The following is a 20,497-nucleotide window of genomic DNA, read 5'->3' on the forward strand; positions in this document are numbered from 1 at the left end:
GAGCCAAAATAAATCTTTTCTCTTTATACATTGATTATCTCAAGCATGTGTTATACTGATGGCAAGCTGACTAACACAGGGGTTCATGACCTTCCGCAGGTCAAGCTTTCTCATCTACACCAAGCCACCTCTGAAGGATCAACTGCACAAAGAAACCAACCATTGACTCCAGTGGCTGCAGCCTTGGGTGTATGCTAAATGAGGTCCCATACCTGCCCTCCAGGACCAGCTTCAGGAAGGAGCTAGTCTACCGCCAAGACTCTTGGATTTTACAGCCTCATCCCTTAATGATATGTCTTCCACTGAAGCAAAAAGCCACTTGGATCAAGTCTTAAAATGCTGGACTTGATTACAGAATTCTCCTCTTTATCCTTTCCTTCCATGGAAGACAGTATTCAGTGAGCCCCAGCTTCCCTAGTCAAGAAAAAGCATCTTCATAGAGCCTCTCCTGCCACCGTATTTACAAATACATTCCAGACATATGGAAAAGGTCAACAGAAGAGGAAAACTTGCCCTGTTTACTTTCTTATGTGTCCCCAATGCCTAAAAAGTATCAGGGACAGAGTAGTACTCAATAAATATCTGTCAAACAAATGACTCAAAATGAGTAAAAGAATACATTTTTATAGCACTCCACATAGAACCAAAATGAAAAACTGCAAAGATTGGAATACTTGATTACCTAGAAATTTTAAACTTTTGTATGTAAAAAAAAAAAATGATAAAATATAAATGTACATATTGTACCTGTACAACACCTATAACAAAAGGCTCATGTCATGTGTTAATATGTAAATAGTTCATCCAAATCAATAAGAAAAAGATAAACATTCTAATAAAAATAAAAGCAATTCACAGAACAAGTGACCGATAATTATGAAGAGCCCAATACCATTAGTAATCAAAGAAAAATACTTTTCACATGAAAATATTTAAAAGTTAAAAAATAATGAATTACACAGGGTTAGTGAAGTTGTGAAGAAGTGAGGACTCAGCTAGTGGGAAAGAAAATTAGTGCAAACCTTCTGGAGAGTGTTTTTGCAATCACACCAAAAGCCTTTAAATGCACATGCCTTTTGAGGCAGAAATAGCACTTCTAAGCATTTATCCTCAGGCACTCTTCTGAGTTGTATGCAAAAATGTATGAACAAAGTTGCTAGTCATGGCATTATTTATAACAACAAAATTTATAAGCAACCTAAGGTTCCGATAATAGGGAGAGATTTTTAAAGTAAATTATGGATTCCTATATAATGAAATGCTTTGCAGCCATTTAAAACCAAGGTTTTGAAAACATTTAACATTTGAAAATAGGTTCAAAATATAATGCAGAGTGGGGGGGTCTATAAATCAACACTTAAAGTAACTCTATGTTTTTAAAAACTACACACAAATGTACCTAAAAAAATATTAACAGTGGTTATCTGTAGATAGAGAAACCATGGATGATTTGACTATTTTTGGCTTTCTGCAAATTTTTTTAGAATGTACAAGTTGGCTTTTCTTTATGTTTTGCAAATTTTCTGCCAAGAGCATGGGTTTTTTTCTTTCTCAGTTGGAGGCAGCACAAGTTAAGCCTTGCTTTAGTTCCTCGTCAGAACCCTGAAGTGCTCCCCCCGCCAGAGCCTGCCCAATACAGCCGCAGACCCCATGCCACAGAGAAAGGATTCCCCACAGAGAGCAGCCCCCACTGGGTGGGGGCCGAAATGCTCAACTCTGGAAGGGCATCCCTGCCCAGCCAGGCCCAGGCCTGCCCTCTTCAGCAGCTGCGGCAAGGGCCCTCCAGCTCTGCAGGGTGCCATTCCTTCCAGCGCAGGATGACACACTGACCTCTGAGCCCCTCTTTCCTAAGAGTCACCGTGACCCACAAGCCCTCTTTCTATCTTAGCTCATGGCTCCCACTGTAGCATGCTGTCTGATGCCTGGGACGCCATCTAGCAGGTTTTGCTGGCAGAACTCAGCTGTCAAGTCCCCGCTATGGAGCCCATGGGATGCAGTCATCATAGCCAGGAGGGGTGAGGGGTGGGAGTGCTGTAAGGGGTGAGGAGCACCGACTCTAAAGGAGGTCCTCCCCCTGTGGCAGACACCCACAACCCACATAACTATACAATGAGAAATTGTCCCAGAGTGGGGCAGTCCTCTGTTAAGGGCTATCTGGCCCATGGAGGGGCTTTCAAGATGACACAGATTAATCATGACGGTATGGATTCACTTGACCTCTCCCTCCCTGGTGAGGTTCTGATTCACCATGTGCAGAGCAAGAATCAAGGGCTGTATCTCCACAATGATTACCATGATGCTAACTGCCAACCCAGTAGAAGAACTCCATCTGACCACAGGACCTACCAAGCCCACCTAGAGCCAGGTGAAGGACTAGTGGTCAACAGAAGCCCTGGTTGAAAGAGTACATAAGCCTGATGGTCAGACACAGCTGGCCTAGCCCTTTACAGCTGTGTGATCCTGGTCCAGCCATGTACCCTTTTTAAGACTTGGTTTCTACCAGTTGTACTGGTGCACACCTGTAATTCCAGCTACTCAGAAGGTTGAGGTGGAAGGATCATAAGTTCAAGGCCATCCTCCACAACTTAGTAAGACCCTGTCTCAAAACAAAAATAAAAAGGCTAGGAGTATAGCTCAGTGGTAGAGTACCCTTGGTTCAATTCCCAGTGGAATGAAGAATAATCCCTACATAAAGTTGTGATGAGGTTTAAATAACATGATGAATATAAAGTATAGTGGACCCAGTAAGAGATCAGTCAATGATGGCCACTATTATCATGAACCACATTTTCTATCTCCAAGCAGCCCAGCACATAATAATGCTACTCAGTAATAAACCCTAGGAGTCAGTGACAATATTTGGAGTGTTCATCTTATTCACCTCTGTGTCCCTCACCTACCACGCTGTCAGGCATATTATAGAGCACAGACCCTTAAACATTTTTTGAAGGAATAACTTAGCGAATGCCATTTGGTCTCTGAAATGTGCCTTCTGTATTTTATCATTTCATGAATGATGTATTATTCTGTGACCTTTTGAATTTCCATTTAATCATGCATCTAGGTTAAATCCTGATTTATTTCTCTGACCCTGAACAGCATACAGTTCTTTTCCTCCATATTACCCTGCCTCCATGGATACGAGCTCTCCACCAGGATGTCCCTTTGTATAACTAACCACCTTGAAAATTTGTAGCTTAAAACAACAATTGTCCCTGAAGTTCTGTGGGACGGGTAGGCAGTTCTTCTGCTCCTCCCGCTGGGACTTGCTCATTTCAGTCAGATGGCAGCTGACAGGCCTGGCCCAAGATGGCCTCACTCTCATCTCTCACTTGGGCCTCTCCCTCCTGCTACAGTAGTCGAGTGCAGGCTTCCATACATGGCAGCAGAAATGGCGAGAGGGCAAAAGGCATAAGCTGCAAACCTCCTGGAAGCCTGGCATTGCTTCAACAGCAGCCATTAGTGAAAGCAAGTCCCAAAACCAATACATTTTTTTAGGGGGTGAAGTTTGGAAGGAGGAACAGACTCCACCTCTTAATGCAGCTTCAAAACAATTTGGCCAGGTTTTCAAATTATATCAGGTAAAAGAAATACACATTTAACATAACCCATGGAGATTTGAGGGAGGTGCACACATACCCACTTGGTTCCACAGTCAAGAATATCTGACATTGGAAAATATCTTTTCTCCACACAAGGACTTTTCAAGGCCAGCCAGGGTTGCCTGAAACTTCCTCTCCCTGGGTGATTTCATTTACTCTCATTATTTCAATGCCATCTATATGCTAATGGCCTTCAAATTTTACCTCCGGCTCAGCTTCTGACCATATATTCAACTTTTGATTTCCCTCCCCAAACCTGCTCCATCCATAGTCTTTCCCATCTCCAAAAGGAGAATCATCAACCACCTAGTGCTCAGACCACAAATCTACTTTGTCCTCAGTTGCTCCTTTTCTCACCTCCCACTTTCAATCCATTCAATCCTGTCAGCTGTATCTTCATGCCACCACTACCCACCTCCACTACTGAATCAGTTTCCTAAGACAGTAGTTCATAACAAACTCCCTCAAGCTAGATGGCTTGATACAACAGAAATGTATTACCTCCCAGAAATCCAAAATCAAGGTGCTGGCAGAGTCACGGTCCCTCTGTTACCTACTGAAGGTAGGTATCAGCAGCTGATGTGACTCCTGGCTTTGGAAGGCAGCCTCTCCCTGGTTGTGCGTGGTGGCCTTGGCATTCCTTGGCTTGTAGATGCATCTGTCCATTCTCTACCTGAGTCCTCATCACACAGTGATTTCCCTGGTATCTCTGTATCTATGCATCCAAATCTCCCTGTTCTTATAAAGACATAGTCATATTGGATTGGGCCTACCCCAACCCAGTATGACCTCAACTCATTACATGTATAAATATCCCATGGCCAAAATAAGGGCACATTCACAGGTACCAAGGGTTAGGACTTCAGTATATCATTTTGGAGGACACAATTCAACACCTAACAGCTATTCCAAGTCAACATTCTCTCTCTGACATGTATAAACTCCTTGCCTGGCATTCAAATCCCAAATTCATGACCTTCACAGTCTTTTCCAGACTCGTTCCCTACACCTCCCTCTTAACCCTCCTACAGACACACTGATTTCCTTTGCAACCCCAAAACTCTAGGATGGAGGACTCCACCCAAGGGAGAGTCTTTTCCCTAGCTGCCTCTTGGAATGTCATCCCGACATCTAAATGACTCATTCTTGTCAGTCAGAAGTAGGCTTAGATGTCACCTCTTCAGAGATCTTCCCCGTTCTTCTCTTTTGCATTTGTCCTCATTTGATTCCTCACAAAGCATTTATAACTCTGAGATCTGTTTACTTATTGGATACATTGCCTGTCTTTCCCAACCAGGATATGAACAGGAACTGAGCCTCCATCCCTGCTATATTCTTCACACCTAGAATAGTGCCGGGCACAAAGTAAATGTTCAATAAATCTTATTGAATGAAAGAATGAATTGCTTCTTGATTGTCAAGTCCAATGGAGGTTTTTCAGATTTTATCTTGCAGAACCTACTGCATTTAACAAGAATGATCACTCTTCTTAAAAATTCTTAATCATTTCCTCCTAACCAAGGCCATCTCCAATTTCAAAGTCATGGTCTCCTGGTTCTCCTTACATTTCTTTGCCTGCTTTGCTCACTCCTCTTCCTCTTCTGTGTCTTTAATGTTTGAGTTCTGTTTGAGTTCCTTGTGGAAGGCATAATAACGGGTGCCCAAAGACATCCTTGTCCTAATCCTTGAAACTTATGAGTATGTTCCCTTACTTGGTGAAGGATCCACACTAGGGAGATTATCCTGAATTATCTAAGTTGGCCCAAACTAATCACAGGAATCCTTACAAAAATCAGGCAGAAGAGTCAGAATTAGCAAAGGTGTAATTAAAAAAGAAGATGAGTGGGGTGGCCACGACCGAGAATGTGGGTAGCCTACAGAAAGGGCAATGGCGGGTTCTTCCCTAGAGCCTCTGCAAGGGATGCACTTCTGCAGACACCATAGTCATATTTCAGACTTTTAGCCTCCAGTGCTGTGAGAAGCTGAGTGTGTTGTTTTAAGCTAGTGAGTTTGTGGTAATTTGTTACGGCAGCCATAGGACACTCATACTGCTCTCTCCTCTTCCCCTAGTACTCATTCTCTTTAGGTCATTACATCTTTATCCTCAGTGACCACCTACCTATAAGTGGATGCTTCCCCTCTAACACTCAGACTTCCATATCCACCAGCTCATTTAACATCTTTTTTTAGATTTTTTATTTGTTCTAATTGGTTATATCATTTAACATCTTTAACTGGATGTCCTTGGGTACCCAAGCTCAACCCATCCTCAGCTCAGTCCGTCCCCAGCTCTGCCCAACGTTCTTTCAGCTGACAGTAGCATCGTGCATCATTCTCCCAAGCAAGACTCCTAAGGACCCCCTCTCCTGAAGCCCAATGTCCACGTGATCTCTAAGTCCTGCTACCTTTATCTTGTCACCTTGCTCCCTCCCCTCCATTGCTTCTGTCACAGCCCTCTCCATCCCTTGCCTTGATTTCACTGAAGCTTCCTCCATCTGCTGGCCTCCATCTTTGAACCCCTCAAATCCTTCTCTGTATTTCATTTCTCTTTTTAAGATGCAAATATCTCATCACATCCCTCTGTTCATAGATGCCTCTGTGATAAAAGTCAAGTTGCTAAACACAGCCTACCCAGCTCTCCTCAGTCTGCCTCCCACCCCATCACCCCAACCTCACCTCCTCTGCACCATAGCCCAGCCTTCCCACTACCCCAAATGCACTCCTGTGTTGGAAGAAGGGAAGGGAGAGGGGAAGAAAGGTTGCTTTCCCTAACCAAACCTTCCTTCACTCACTGTGCCCCCTAAAACACCAATTTGACTGATTCTTGATTCCAGGGGAGTAGAAACACCCCTCCATCCCAGACACTTGCACACATACATCAGCTCTTACATATCCTCATTTCTCCTCCACACACACCCAACAAAGCAAAATCACACTCCCAAATGCAAATTCATGTACTATTCATTCCCTTAAAGATATGGCCACCCACAGAAACACACATACAGAAGACACAGACAGCTGCTCATCCAACTGCAAGTGCTTTCCCATAACTTCCCTTAAAACCCTTTTATGCAGACACAGCCTGAAGCCACAAATACCCAAAGTAGGAAAGCAGATAACTTCCATGTCTTAGGGAGAAGGAAAGAGAACAGAAGAGATAGAAAAAGATGGTAGAAGATTGAAGGGAAATGGGGGGTGACTATGTAAGAGTCAACTGGGATATATTCACTCACCAACTTCCCTAAGTCCCAGTGAAGCCAAGTGTCAGCTGCTAAAGAGTAGGGATACATAGATTCTCAGTAGTGGTCATAAATAGTAGCTAACACTAGTGGTCCTTATACACCAGGTGCTATGTGTAGAACTTCTGTTAACTCCTCTAGTCTCCAGAGCAATCTCATGAGGAAAATACTGTAATGACCCTCAATTTATACATGAGGTAATTAGGTACAAAAAGGGAAGTGACAAGTCCAAGGTCACCTTGTAAAAACTGCCAGACTTGGATTGACATGCAGGTTGCCAGGTTCCAGAGACTGCACTTCTTACCCACCTCACAATACACGATCCTGCCCAGGAGTAGCTCACAGGCCACTGGGCACTCACAGGCACGTGTGGGGGGATGGGTGCCTTCTTTCCTTGGGGAGGAAGCATGAGGTAAGAGGAGGCGTGAGATGGACACTGGCCTGAAAGTCTTGGGGACGTGGGCGCAAATCCTAGCTCTGCCACTCACCAGTTGTGGAAATTCCGACAGTTCCTTAACCTCGCTGAGCACCAGCTTTTTTATCTATAAATGAAGGTACTAATACCTACTTTGTTGAGTTTCACTTGAATTAAATGAGACAACCTAGGGAAAGTGCTAAGTACAGTGCTTAACATACAGTAAGCACTCAATAAACAAGTGATCCCTTCCACTTGTTGCTCCAACAAATAGGTTTCCTCAACTCCCCAACCCTAATGCTTTCCAGAAGCATTAGAAGAGCAATTGCAAATTATGGCCCTGGGACATGTACATTATTGGACCAGTATAAAACTTTAAATTGCACAGTGACAGGGCAGAAGGTATAATGACCACAAAACAAGCAGCTCAGCACCTTGCAGTCACAGATGGTCTCCCCCACCCCCTGAAGGCAATGGAGTTCTCAACTTCTGCATTAGAATTAAAGCAGCCAAAAATTGGATGCTTCGTAGAGTAAAATAAGGGAAAGCGGGGGAAGGATAGAATAGCATAAAGATAAAGGGAAGATCGGTGGTGTAGAAGAAGGGGATTGAGTGCTCGCTTCAGCAGTACATATACTAAAATTGGAACGATACAGAGAAGATTAGCATGGCCCCTGCGCAAGGATGACACGCAAATTCGTGAAGCGTTCCATATTTTTTTGAAAAGTCCCTTTTTCATCATGAGTGGTAGTAGGGATGGGATTGATAAGAATTACTGATTTTTTTTTTATTCTGTTAGGGTTTATCATAGAAAAACCTTCAAAACAGATAAATCACAAGGCAGCTTACCATTCCAAATGTAACATCCTTTTTGCATAGCTCATCCTTACAGAATAAAATCTACTGAGTTTATAAAAAAAAAAGAAGAAGAAGGGGATTGAGAGGCAGAGTGAAGGGATGGGAAAGGGGAGCCTATGCAGAATGAATTCTTCCAAAAAATCGGGTTATGTACATATATAAATATACCACAAGGAAACTCACTTTTATGCATAAGTAGAAAGAACCAATCAAATATAAAAGAATTGGAGAATATCATGCTAAGTGAAATAAGCCAATCCCAAAAAACCAAAGGCCAAATGTTTTCTCTGATAAGTGGATGATGATATATAAAGGGAGGGGAGGGTAAGAGAAGAATGGAGGAACTTTGGATTACGTAGAGGGAAATAAGAGGGGGGAGGGGGTGGGGGTGTATGAAACGTGGTGGAATGAGACAGACATCATTACCCCGTGTACATGTATGATTACATGAATGGTGTGACTCTACATTGGGTATAACCGTAGAAATGAACAGCTGTACCCCATTTGTGTTCAATGAATCAAAATGCAATCTGTAAAAATAAAAAATAAAAATAGTAAATAAAAAGAAAAATATAAATATAGATATAAAAATAAATACATAGAAGAATATAAATAAATATTTATATTTATAATATAAATAAATGGCAAAAGGAAGTCTCTAGAGGAAGGAGAAGGGGAGAGGGGAGTAAGGATGGAAGAGAAAAGGGGGATCATGAACTGAAATCGATTTCCAAACATATATGAGTTTGTCGGGATGAAGCCAACTACTATGTACAACTATAAAGCTCTAATTCAAAAAAAGAAAATGGCTGCGTCAGACCTACAGAATCACATTTACCCAGGGAGGGGTCCTGGACGCACCATTTAAATTCTTGTCCACACTCACATGTGAAAACCACTGAATTAGAGAGTAAAGAGACACTGTGTTTTCCAACCAAATGCATGGCTTGGGGCAAATGAGCTGACTACAATGCTGCCAACAATGGATGCTTCTTTTACACAAGACAAGAAATAAACAAAGACCGTTTTTCTCTTCCTGGAAAGAAATGACCCTCTTAAACTTAGAATGTCCGGGAAAATGTCCAGGGGAAGCAATCACATGTCCCTCAGATAGGTTTCAGAAGCCAGGAAAGCTATGCACAGCAGGGACCGGAAGGGTTAACTCCATCAGGCCTGGCCCTGGAGGGAAGAGGTAGATCTGAGCTAGGAGATAACAATCCCTGGGGACAGAATCCCTGACTGTAGAGCCAGAGTCGGGAGGGAGACCGTGTTCATTCAACTCCCCGCAGGAGCCAGGCAGGGAACTCTGATGGCCCAAGGCTCCAGGAGCAGAGCCCAGGGGCAGCCCAAGGGTCTGCTGGGGCTTGTTGAACACAGGTATTTCTGTTGCACAGGAACAAAGCTTTGAGTCACAGGCTCAGAGCAAGTCTTGCTGACTGACTCAGCATGCAGCCTAAAGTGACCTTAAATCATTTCCTCTGAAAAGTAATTATACCAGAGCTAAAGGTCAAACGGCAAACAAACACCCCAGCCTCAGGCCCACGTTTCCCCTCTACCTAGTATTAGGTTCAAAGCCCCTGACACCCCAAACTACCCTGAGGCCGGTCCATGATGGGAATCAGTTAAGGTGTCCTGGTCCAAATGAGAAGCCCTGGCATCAAGCCCTGGGCCCTGGCTCTCACCTTGAACTCCACTGCTGGTGAATGAATTCCTAATTCCTTTGTGCCCAGGCCTCCAGGCCTGGCTTGCCCCACCTCTGCCCCTGTCCTTGAGTGAAGAACTACTCCTGAGCCTGTTGGCTGAACTGGGGCCTTGCTATCCATAAGCAGAGAAGACATCAAACCCTGAGCGCTCAGACTTTCCAGCATCGTGTGTGTCTCGGTTACTGCATGAGACCCCACAGCCCCACCAGCCTGTCCCTTGCTTCTCATTGTTGGCGTTGTCAGCATAAGAAAAATCTTGTCTTTATTATGCCTACAAGCAAATAAAAATGAATTTCCACTATCCAAATATCTCACATACAGAGAGCAGTTCTCAGACTTCATAGATACCTTTTCTGATCATAAAGCTTAATTAGCAAGCTGCTTAGAGAATTAGCATGAAAACATGAACACGATTAATGAACTTGTAAGTGCTGTATATATAAAGAGAATCTTCAATTTCATATACTCAGCTTTTTACCGACCTAATCTTTAATACTTTGCACATAGAAACCCCTAAAATTTAAACCACTGCTCATACATTAAATTTGGGCATTAATTCATTAACTATTGAATGAACTTTGAAAGTTCTCCCATGACAGTCCTGTTTCCCTGCCAGTATTTATTCATTCTTTCTTTCATAAGTGTTTCTTGAGAGCTAACTATGTGTTAGGCACTGAGTGAAATATCACATCTGACCTCAAGCAGCTGATGATACAGGTGGAAAACCAGACAATAAATAAGAACCAAACAAATAAATAATAACACATTGTGCAATTTCTGCATAAATGAAGGAAACTGGACACTACAGTAAAAGTAAATAGGGGTAGGGCGCAGTATCACACACCTGTAATCGCAGCAGCTTGGGAGGCTGAGGCAGGAGCATCACAAGTTCAAGATGAGCCTCAGCAACTTATGGAGGACCAAAGCAACTTAGTGAGACCCTGCCTCAAAATAAAAAATAAAAAGGGCTGGGGATGGGCTTAGTAGTAAAGTATCCCTGGGTTCAATTCCCATTGCAAACAAAAAAGTAAATGGGGAATACCCCACCCCACAGCAATAAGCACACCTAAGGCCTCGACCTTGGTTTTCAATCCATTCTCCAACCACAGGAACCAGGGCTTCTTGGAGAAATGATGATTCTAAGAGCAGGTCAGGAAACATACAAGATGATTCTGGAGCGTCATGTAATACCGGAAAGTAAGAAGATGCATTAATTTAAAAAAAGGATGAGGCAAGGTCAAAGTCAGAGGATCAAGGGAACCAACTAAGAGTTCAAAAATAGTCAAAGTTGGAAGAACCAGAGCAACAAAGCAAAGTTATATTGAATTATAACCCCAAGTATAAAATAAACAGGCATGAGTTCATACCAATATGAATAAATGATTGAATAGATTAATAAATGGAGAAGATACAAATATCTCATGCGAAATAATCCTAAATAAGTTATGAAGATATGGGCTGGCATTGTAGCTCAATGGTAGAGCACTTCCCTCACACATGTGAGGCACTGGGTTTGATCCTCAGCACCACATAAAAATAAATAAATAAATAAATGTATTAAAAAATGAACTTTAAAAAAACAAGTTATAAAGATACTCCAACCTAAGGGAGGAGGATCAAAACCTCCAGCTCCTCAGGTCTGGGCCATACCTAGTGATTTCCTTCCAAAGAGTACAGTGTGGGAAGGAAGAGGAAAGAATAACTGTATGGTAAAGAAATCTGACAGCATGACCACGGCCAGGTGGCCAAAGTCAACAATGACTGTTCATCTGTTGACAGGACATACCTTTGACATAAGGTATTGAAAACATCACTTTACCTCTATGACCTTCCCCTCAAAAACCACCAGCCCATTCAAATCTTGAGAAAAACACCAGATAAGTTCCAAGAGAGGGGCAACCTGCCATGTTCCAGACCAGTGCTCCTTAAAACTGTCAAGGTCATGGGGAAACATCGCAGCCCAGAAGAGTCAGGAAGACATGGGAATTAATGCAATACACTGTCCTGAATGGGATCTTCAAATCAAAGGAGGATCATGGATGAAAACTAAGGAAATCTGAATAAACCGGGGACCAGAGTCGACATTAATCTATTAGTAGTGGTTTGTTAATTTAAACAAGTACACCATGTAAGATGTTAACAAAAGAGGAAGCTGAGGGCAGGGGCCCTCTGGCAATTCTCTGCCAGCTTAGTTTCTCAGCAAATCTAAAACAGTTGTAAAAAATAAAGTCTATCAAAATAAGTCAATAAAGGGAGAAGGGAATCTAATCTAAATAGGGTGTTCTAAGAAAGCTCCACTAAGGAGTTAACTTTAAGCCTGAACTAGGAAGTCTGGGTCCTGAAAAGAGAAGGGAAAGAATGTTCAGAGTTTGGGAAAGGGTATGTGCAAAGTCCCTCCAGCAGGAAAAAGCTCTTGAATCAGAGGAACTAAAAGAACATCAGGGTACCTGATGTACCATTAAGAGAGGCCAAGGGGGACTGGGGCTCAGTGGTACAGTGCTTGCTTCGCACATGTGAGCACTGGGTTGGAGCCTCAGCACCATATAAAATTAAATAAATAAAGATATTGTGTCCACATACAACTAAAAAAATATTTAAAGGAAAAAAAGAGAGAGAGGCCAAGCAAAGGGAAATGCAGTTGAGGGAGAGTGTGGTGAATAAGGCTGAGGGCATGCAGGTGCCAGAACATTCTAGGCCTTGGCACTGCCTGATGGAGAAGACTCTCATTCTGAGTGCTGTGGAACAATCAAAGGAGCAGCATTTCATTAGTACAGTCCTCCTATTTAGTAGTGCAATTATGGAATATTTTATGATAATCACTCATTGTACAAAAGTGAATGGGAAATGATATGTGGGGATAAAAACTGGAGTTCTCATAAACGCATCTGAGCAGAGGCAGGAACCATGAAGTAAACTGAAAAGGTGAAACTAAAGGTGAAACCAAACTCATCTGCGCACATTCATTGAATTTTATCTGATTGTGTGATGGTAGTGGGAGGAAAAAAAACCTAAAGAACATCTAGAAAATGTTCAGAAGATTTCACTGAAGATATGTCTAAAAGGCAAAGCTTCACTTAAGCTTTCATAATTTGTTGTATTTCTGAGAACAAAACCCTCTTGAAAACATGCAAGTCATCTTTTGAACATGATTTTAGGAATGAAAGAAAGTAGAGAGCTGCTTTTGTATTTTCTACACACAAGTCTTATCTTTAACAGCTTGACTGAATTTTGAAACAGGTCATTTTTTTTTCAATGCCTTCCCTCCTGCACTGTGCTTCCCAAGTTCAGCATTAAGTCCACATTCACCTCCCAATCACACGCAGATGCAGCATGCACCCACAGACAGACAGACAGACACATGCACACATCTCTCCATCCTCACCCTCTGAATGGCAAGGCCCCTGGTCCAACCCACCTGGGCCAGCTTCTTGTTTCCTGTGCATTCTTTCCTGATGAAGGATTTGGCAATGAAATTTGTTAAACTAATTCTCTATGAGGATGCATATGGATTTTTCTCAAAAATCTGAATTTTAAAAGAGGTCTCATGAAATTAAGAATACCTTAAGCCAAGAAATAAGTCTTGACTAATATGCATTTTAGGAGTTCTGCCAATCTGCTGGGAAGGATATTTTGTAGAGGAAATTTGTAGCAGCCCTTTTCCGTTATACCACATGGACAACCAAATACCACGCCAACACAGAGGTTCCATTTTATCTTTAATAACATCAGTTTATTTCTTTGGTTTTCCACACCCTTTTCACTAAACCATACTCCATCTAGTTTTTAAGGGGAACAAAAATTAGTTTTGGCAACTATCGGAAACTCCTAAACAATAAATTGCTAGATGTTGATTACAGTATAAAATGTTGACTTTCATAATTTTAAAATGTATTCATTCAACAAATATTATGTGCCATCACTGCTCGGGATGCTGAGAATACACAGTAATGGTGATCACGTCAGACAATGCCTCTACCCTTATAGAGTTTATCTTCTAGTTAAATGTGGTTAAAGTCAAAAATCCCATAGAAAATGGTGGTGAGGCCTTAGAGGCCCTATAAGGAGAGCTGGGAGGAATTAAGAGTCTTATTTTCTCAAACAGAGAAGACTGAACATGCAATGAGGTCCTGGAGAGTGAAAAAAGGAAATAGTTAGCATCACTCAAAGAAGAGGCCATAGAGGCCCAAGGTCTTTGCTGAGAGAGGAAGGGGAGTGGGGAACCATCCAACCCAATGCTGGGGAAGCCACATGACAATGTCAAATGCCAGCAAAGATGCAAGGTAGCTGAAACTTTTACAGTCTGCTGGTAAGAGAGTAAAACAGTTTGCCCACTTTTGAGAACTGCCAGTTTCTTATAAAGTTAAACATACACTTGCCAAATAATCCCACTCCTGGGTATTTACACAAGAAAAATAAAAATCTGTGTCTACAAAGAGACTTGTATAAAAAAGTCCATAACATGGCCAGGCACGGTGGCATGCAACTGTAGTCTCAGCTATTCAGGAGGATCACTGGAGCCCTGAAGTTCAGGGCCAGCATGGGGAAAATAGCAAGATTTCATCTTAAAAATTTTTTTCTTAATAAATGTATTCAAATTAGCCCAAAACTGGAAACTACCTAAACATCCATTAACAATGACTGTTCAGATAAACAAATTGTGAATTATTCATACAATGGACTATTGCTCAGCAATAAAATGCACACAAGGGTGAATATCAAACATCATGATAAGCAAAAGAATCCAGTCATCAACTAGTATATACTGTGTTTTCATTTATATGTACAAAAAGAGCAGGTAAAATTAATCTAGAGTGAAAGGAATCAGATCTGTGGCTGCTTGAGGTTGGGACACATGAGGAATTATAAATGAAATAGGACTGTTCTGCATCTTGTGTGGGGGGATAGTTACACTCAAGTGTCAACACACATCAAACTGAACACTTAAGATCTGGGTCAAAGAAAACTCAATTTTAAAAAAATTTTAAACTGCTTAATATGAAGCATACAATAAAAAGAGGGAAAATATCAGCAAACAGCTGAGTTGAAAGAGGTGATCTCGTAGAAGTTAAGAGTACAAGAAGTTTTGGTGGGGACCCTCAGCATTCAGGTCAATAGCAACAGGTCCAGTACACTGCTCCAAGAGAATGTTGTGGCAAATGCCTTCTAATATTCAAAAACAACTTGCTTACAAATAATCTTTTAGAAAATAGCTCTCTTGTTAGTAATAATATTCATTGAGAGTCTATCAGGGCCAGGCAGGAAACTGGGTGCTGGGAACTCAGCCCCAATCTGATGAGCTCCTATTCTAGTCAGGGAAGGGCAGTGGGGGTAGAGGGTCAAGTATACAATAAACAAAAAAGTTAAAATTAGATCATTCAGATGCTGACTGTGTACTCAATTTGTACTTAAAAGATCATCTTGCTTTTAAGTTTTTTCCAATTAAGGTATTAAGTTGGAAGACAGATGGCTAAGCAATGGGAAGGATACCCAAGATCTGGCTGTAGTGCATTTACTTAATTGCTTACTATAATTCCTGACACACAGTAAGCTTCCAATAAGCCTCAGTTGTTGTTATTATTTCTCTCTTCTCCCTCCTTTCCTATAAGAAAACCATGAAGTTTGAGAATATATGTGCAATTAAAGATATGAACGAAAACATTCATAATAATTTCATTCATAATAGCCAAAATTGGAGACTACCCAAACAGTGGAATACATAAATAAATTGTGGTATATTCACACAATGGAATACCTCCCTGCAATAAAAGAACAAACTGTTGCTACACAGCAATTAATAACTTGGATGAATCTACAGATGTAATACTTAGTGAAAGATGCCAGACATGAAAAACCATGTATTACATAATTTCATTTATATGAAGTTCAAAAACAGGCAGAACCAACCTATGTGAGAGAGTCAGAAGAGCAGTTATATTTGGCAGAAGTTGCTAGCTGGAAGGAGGCACAGAGGAACTTTCTTGGACATTGGAAATGTTCTTTATATTGATCTCAGTGACATGGTTTTACATGTGCAAAAATTGGTTGTTTACTACAGATCTGAGTTCCTTACTCTTATGTATCTTATATATCAATAACAATTCTTTTAAAGAAAATAAATGCAACTAAGCAAATAAAGTAGTACATTAGGAAACACAAATATTTATTATGTAGTGCCTCAATTATTTTTAGGTACTGATGGATGCAGTGAATGGGACACTGGACCTCCTCATCATGAATAGCTCACTCATTCATGAGCATCTCCCAACTGCCAGGACCATGCTAAGTGTCCAGGACATGTGAATGAACATGACAATACAATTCCTGCCCTCAAGGGCATCCCTAAAATGGGCAGTCAGCCATGTAACCCACGGCCCTAGGGTAACTGGTGGTAGCTTCTCTAAATGTGGTCACAGGGCCTTGCAGGAGTTCACTGCAAACCTAGACTTTAATTCTAATCCAGTAACGAAAATGTCATGCATGGTCATCTTCTCCTGAGGAGTGATGTGGTTTCTACATCTCAAATCTTGGTGTTTAATTGCAACTGACATTTCTAGGTCATTGGAGGTGATGGCAAACATCCTCCTGGAAGGCTTCTTGCTCATGACAACAGCAAAGGCAATGGGGTTAATGGTAGAGAAGTAGCCCAGATTCTACCCCAAGGAGGAGCATCCAACAGAAGAAGTTTTTTCCTCTTGGTAGCAGCTCTGTGTGGGAATCACGAGACAACGACACTCCAGCAACTCTCACCACCTCATCAAGGGCCCTGGGACCTGCAGTGCCCCTGGTTCCAGTGGGAGTCCCACGCCACATTAACACGTGAAACATGACAAGATCTCTCCTTCTGTTTCTGGCATTAAGTAATAATTTGTTTAATGTATTCTGGGTTTTGTCTTTTCAAGGACTCATGTCCATTGATATTGTGATCAAACTAGCCTGATTTTCTTGCTCACTGTAAAGAAGCATTTTTTAATGCTGAGTGGTAGAAATGGGGACAAGTAAGGTAGCCAGTGGTTCTGTCCTGCCAAAGAAGTCTAAAGGCCAAACAAATCTGATAACTCCTGAGCTAAAAAGAAACCATCGACCTCCAGAGAGAGCAAGTGTCCAAGAGGAAGGGGACTCAGAAAGGCCAAGGATTCCACAAACATGCTGCAGGCCTGGCTCCTCCTGAGGCCCCACAAGCAATTATTCCTGATTTTAATAAGGACAGGCCCAGAAAGAAGGTCCAACAGGTCTAGTATTCAGGATCTAGATAGGACCACAAGAAGGGTGACCGGACGCCCCAGTTCTCCTGACACGGTCCCAGTAAACACCTATTATAAATACAATGGTGTAATCTTTCTGAAAAGAGTCCCAGGTTGAACAATAAATTATATACCAGCTTCAGTGAGGGAAGCAATAGGTGGTGAGCAAGAATTGACAGTCTTTTGGGGAAGGAGACCAGATCTGCTTGTATCCTGTGATTCACCTATGGCCCACACAGATAAGTACAGATTCCAGGACCAACAGATGCTGCAAGGAAGCAAAATGTAAGAGGACTTGTTCCTAAAACATGAAACTCATCATCTGCAAGCATGAAAAACCTCACAGAGAAAGAAAATTAAAAGCTTCTAAAGAAACAAGACAAATACACAAGGTGGCTAAGGAGGTTTTGCCACAGAGAGGAGAGGAGGCGTACTCTATGGTTGGTGCATTAGTTCTCCAAGACTGTGCAGCAAATTCCTACAAACCGGGTGCCTGACAAAAACAGAAACTGACTCTCCCGTAGTTCTGGAGGTCAGACATCTAGAATCAAGACATCAGCAGGGTGCTTCCGTCTGGAAGCCCTGAAGGAGAATCTGTTGCAGGCTCTCTCCCAGCTCTGGGTGATTTGCCAGCCATGCCCAGACTCCGACCCTTCAATATCTGCCTCTGTCTTCAGATGGATTCCCTTCTGTGTGTCTCTGTACCTGTGTCCTCTCTTCTTCTGGGCCATTGGATTCAGGGTCCACCCTAAATCCAAAATGATCACATTGCAAGATCATTAATTAAATCTGCCAAAACCATTTTTCTACAGGAGGTCGCGTTCACATGTTCCACAGATTAGGACTTGGATATAACTTTTTAGAATATGTAGGGGAGTCAGAGTACACCAAATATTTTTTTTAATTAAAAAGTTTTTCCAAATTAAGTTTAGAATAAGAAGGAAATAAACTAGATCCTCTGCAGGACAGAGGGCATAAGTGAACCAAATGCCCAAGGGATGGAGACACTTTTGTGGCCACTGTGTCAAAGGAGAAACTGCTGGGAAGGCTGAAGGTCGCTCCCGCCTCTGGCCTGCCAGGCTCTCCCTGGTTCCCTGAGAAGCACAGTCACACATAGGCCCACAGGTCTGAGAGTGGTAAATCTGACACACATCTGTCTGGCCCTAAAGCACCCACACTTCCCACATTTTGGTCAAACATCAGCTGGCCTCCCACATATACTTTGGGGGATACCAGAGAGGAAATGGGACCTCCTCCTCAGGCCACATCTATCAGGAAATACCAGTGATTTCAATCTCAATTTTTTCCCAGGATCCTTCAATACAAAGAAATCATCAGCCATGTCATTTTTACAACAAATACTAGACCACCTTAGGGTGTCGGATGTCTCCCAAATGCCTGTGACTATAAACAAGACAAAAATAAGAGAACATTGAATTTCTAAGTAAGTCATTGTGCAATCATCCTCCAAGACACATCAGCCCCCGCCAGCCCATTGCTGTACCCCTTGCGAAAGCAGTGTTTTCTCAATGGTTTTCCATCTAGTTCCAGGACAAGGTTCACAGCAGGAGAAAGTGGGGGGGGGGCTTAAAAGAGACACTGCAGATAACAATTCTACCCATTTTATGTAACAGTCTTCCATGTAAGAATTCTAAGAAAAATAAATAAATGAAACCACTGACCTAAGGCACCAAGACCTTAGCCCTAAATGCAAGTCCCTGCCCCTCTTGCCTGTCTCAGTTCTCATTAATTCCCCGCTTTCACCATGCTCCGGTGTGGCACATACTATTCCTCAGCCTAGCATGTTCTCCCTCGTCCTTGCCATCCTCCTGCAAACCAGGTGTGCTATCAGGCTCCCCTTCTGCATGATGTCTTCTCTCTCTACCCCAATCCACAGCCACTTCTTGGTTCCCTGAACTCCTGCACACTGACGATCTCATCATTCCTTCCACACAAGCCGGTCAACTCCTGATATGTGTCTCGCCCCTCCTTCTCCTAACTAGCTCAAAGCCCTTTAGGGAAGGGAGTTCTCAGCACCTCGCATGGTGGCCTTCCCTTAGTAGTCCCTCAATAAGGTCTACTAACTGACCAAAGACAAGGTTACTTGAGGGCCTGGGAGAAATTCCAGAGCTGGGCTTTAATAGGTAAGCACAACTTTGTCTTTGGCTCTTTCTTATTAGTTTCCTGAGCTTCTAGTGCCAAAAGAAATTGTCTAGCAAGCCGACTTCCCTCACCTGGAGAGTTGTAAATGCCAACAATAATTAAAACAGCAACTTCATTTTCCAGTAGGTTTCAGATGACAGATGACACTGGACTTCACTTCCAAATAGTGAGAAAACGGTTGTTTAGTGATTTGCTGTTGCTGCTGCTATTTGTTTGTTTTGGTTTTTATTATTTGTCAGATTTTATAACAGCTTTCTTCCTCCCCAAATGATATGTGACATGTCTGTTTAAACCAAAGGAAACTAAAATTAATTTCACCATGAGAATTTTTCAAAATGTCTCAACACCTCTTGAGCTAATTGGAGACACCTGAGAATGTCAACTCTCAAAACTGGGTTGAGGTAGGAGAGAGATAGTCTTCTAAATCAAACACAGACATTCTCTCAGAAGTATTTTTTAATTCCTTGGATAAGAAACAACTAATTAACATCCTGATAGGGGGCCTCAGATATCCCTTTTATCCTTGGTTAACTTCCAACAAACCAAAGTACAAAAAGGACAGAAAAAAAAGAAGTGGGGTAGGTGGCCTTGGTGATTCTGGAAGCCTTCTTTTTATATATTTCTCTTTTGACTCTATTTAGTGAGACAAAAGGACTTGAAATTCCTGGGAAGAGGAAAGTGATGCATAATCAGAAAGAAAACAGCTTTGTAATCTTCTTTGAAAGATTTTGTTTCACATGGTGTTTTCCCCCCTTAGGAAAAACAAAATACAATACTCATAACCTTACTTTGCATATGTTACAATTTCAGACATTCACAATACTCAGAATGCCATATGTTTGGCATTCAAATCAACAAATATTTATTTCCTTTTAAGCACTGTGCTAGGTGCTAGGGAAACAAAATTAGTAAAAAGTGACCAACTTTCAGTACTGTGGACGGATCTGAGGAACTCTCCAAAACCAGGCACACTGGAGTCCTGCCTCTGCAGAGCTTGCATTGTCTAGGGGATAATGCCTGTCCATATTTAAAAAGAGTAGGAGTAGAAAAAAGAAAGCTCACTGCATCTACTGTTTGGTGCTCACCATCACATGAACTAATCTGTGTCCATAAACAGAAGCTCATTTCTCCGAAACTTTTAAAAATTGAATGCTTGATACCACTTTAAGAAAGAAGTAACCAGGATACAATCCTAGCATGTACATCTGCTCTAGCTTCAGGGTATATTCTAGTTCAAAGAACAGAAGCAATCTACAGCTCCACCACTGCACAGTGA

General features: G+C 41.9%; 1 protein-coding gene and 1 non-coding gene across 2 annotated transcripts in view; one reads left to right on the forward strand and one right to left on the reverse strand.

The window, feature by feature from the left end:
* Positions 1-20,497, reverse strand: part of Tmem178b (transmembrane protein 178B) — a 347,710-nt gene that overhangs the window by 279,673 nt on the left and 47,540 nt on the right. The window lies entirely within an intron of this gene.
* On the forward strand, positions 7,869-7,975 carry LOC124992062 (U6 spliceosomal RNA). Its single transcript, XR_007110059.1, has one exon. It is a non-coding gene; the product is annotated as a U6 spliceosomal RNA (small nuclear RNA).

This window comes from Sciurus carolinensis, chromosome 8, assembly GCF_902686445.1.
Source record: "Sciurus carolinensis chromosome 8, mSciCar1.2, whole genome shotgun sequence".
NCBI classification, from domain to species: domain Eukaryota; kingdom Metazoa; phylum Chordata; class Mammalia; order Rodentia; family Sciuridae; genus Sciurus; species Sciurus carolinensis.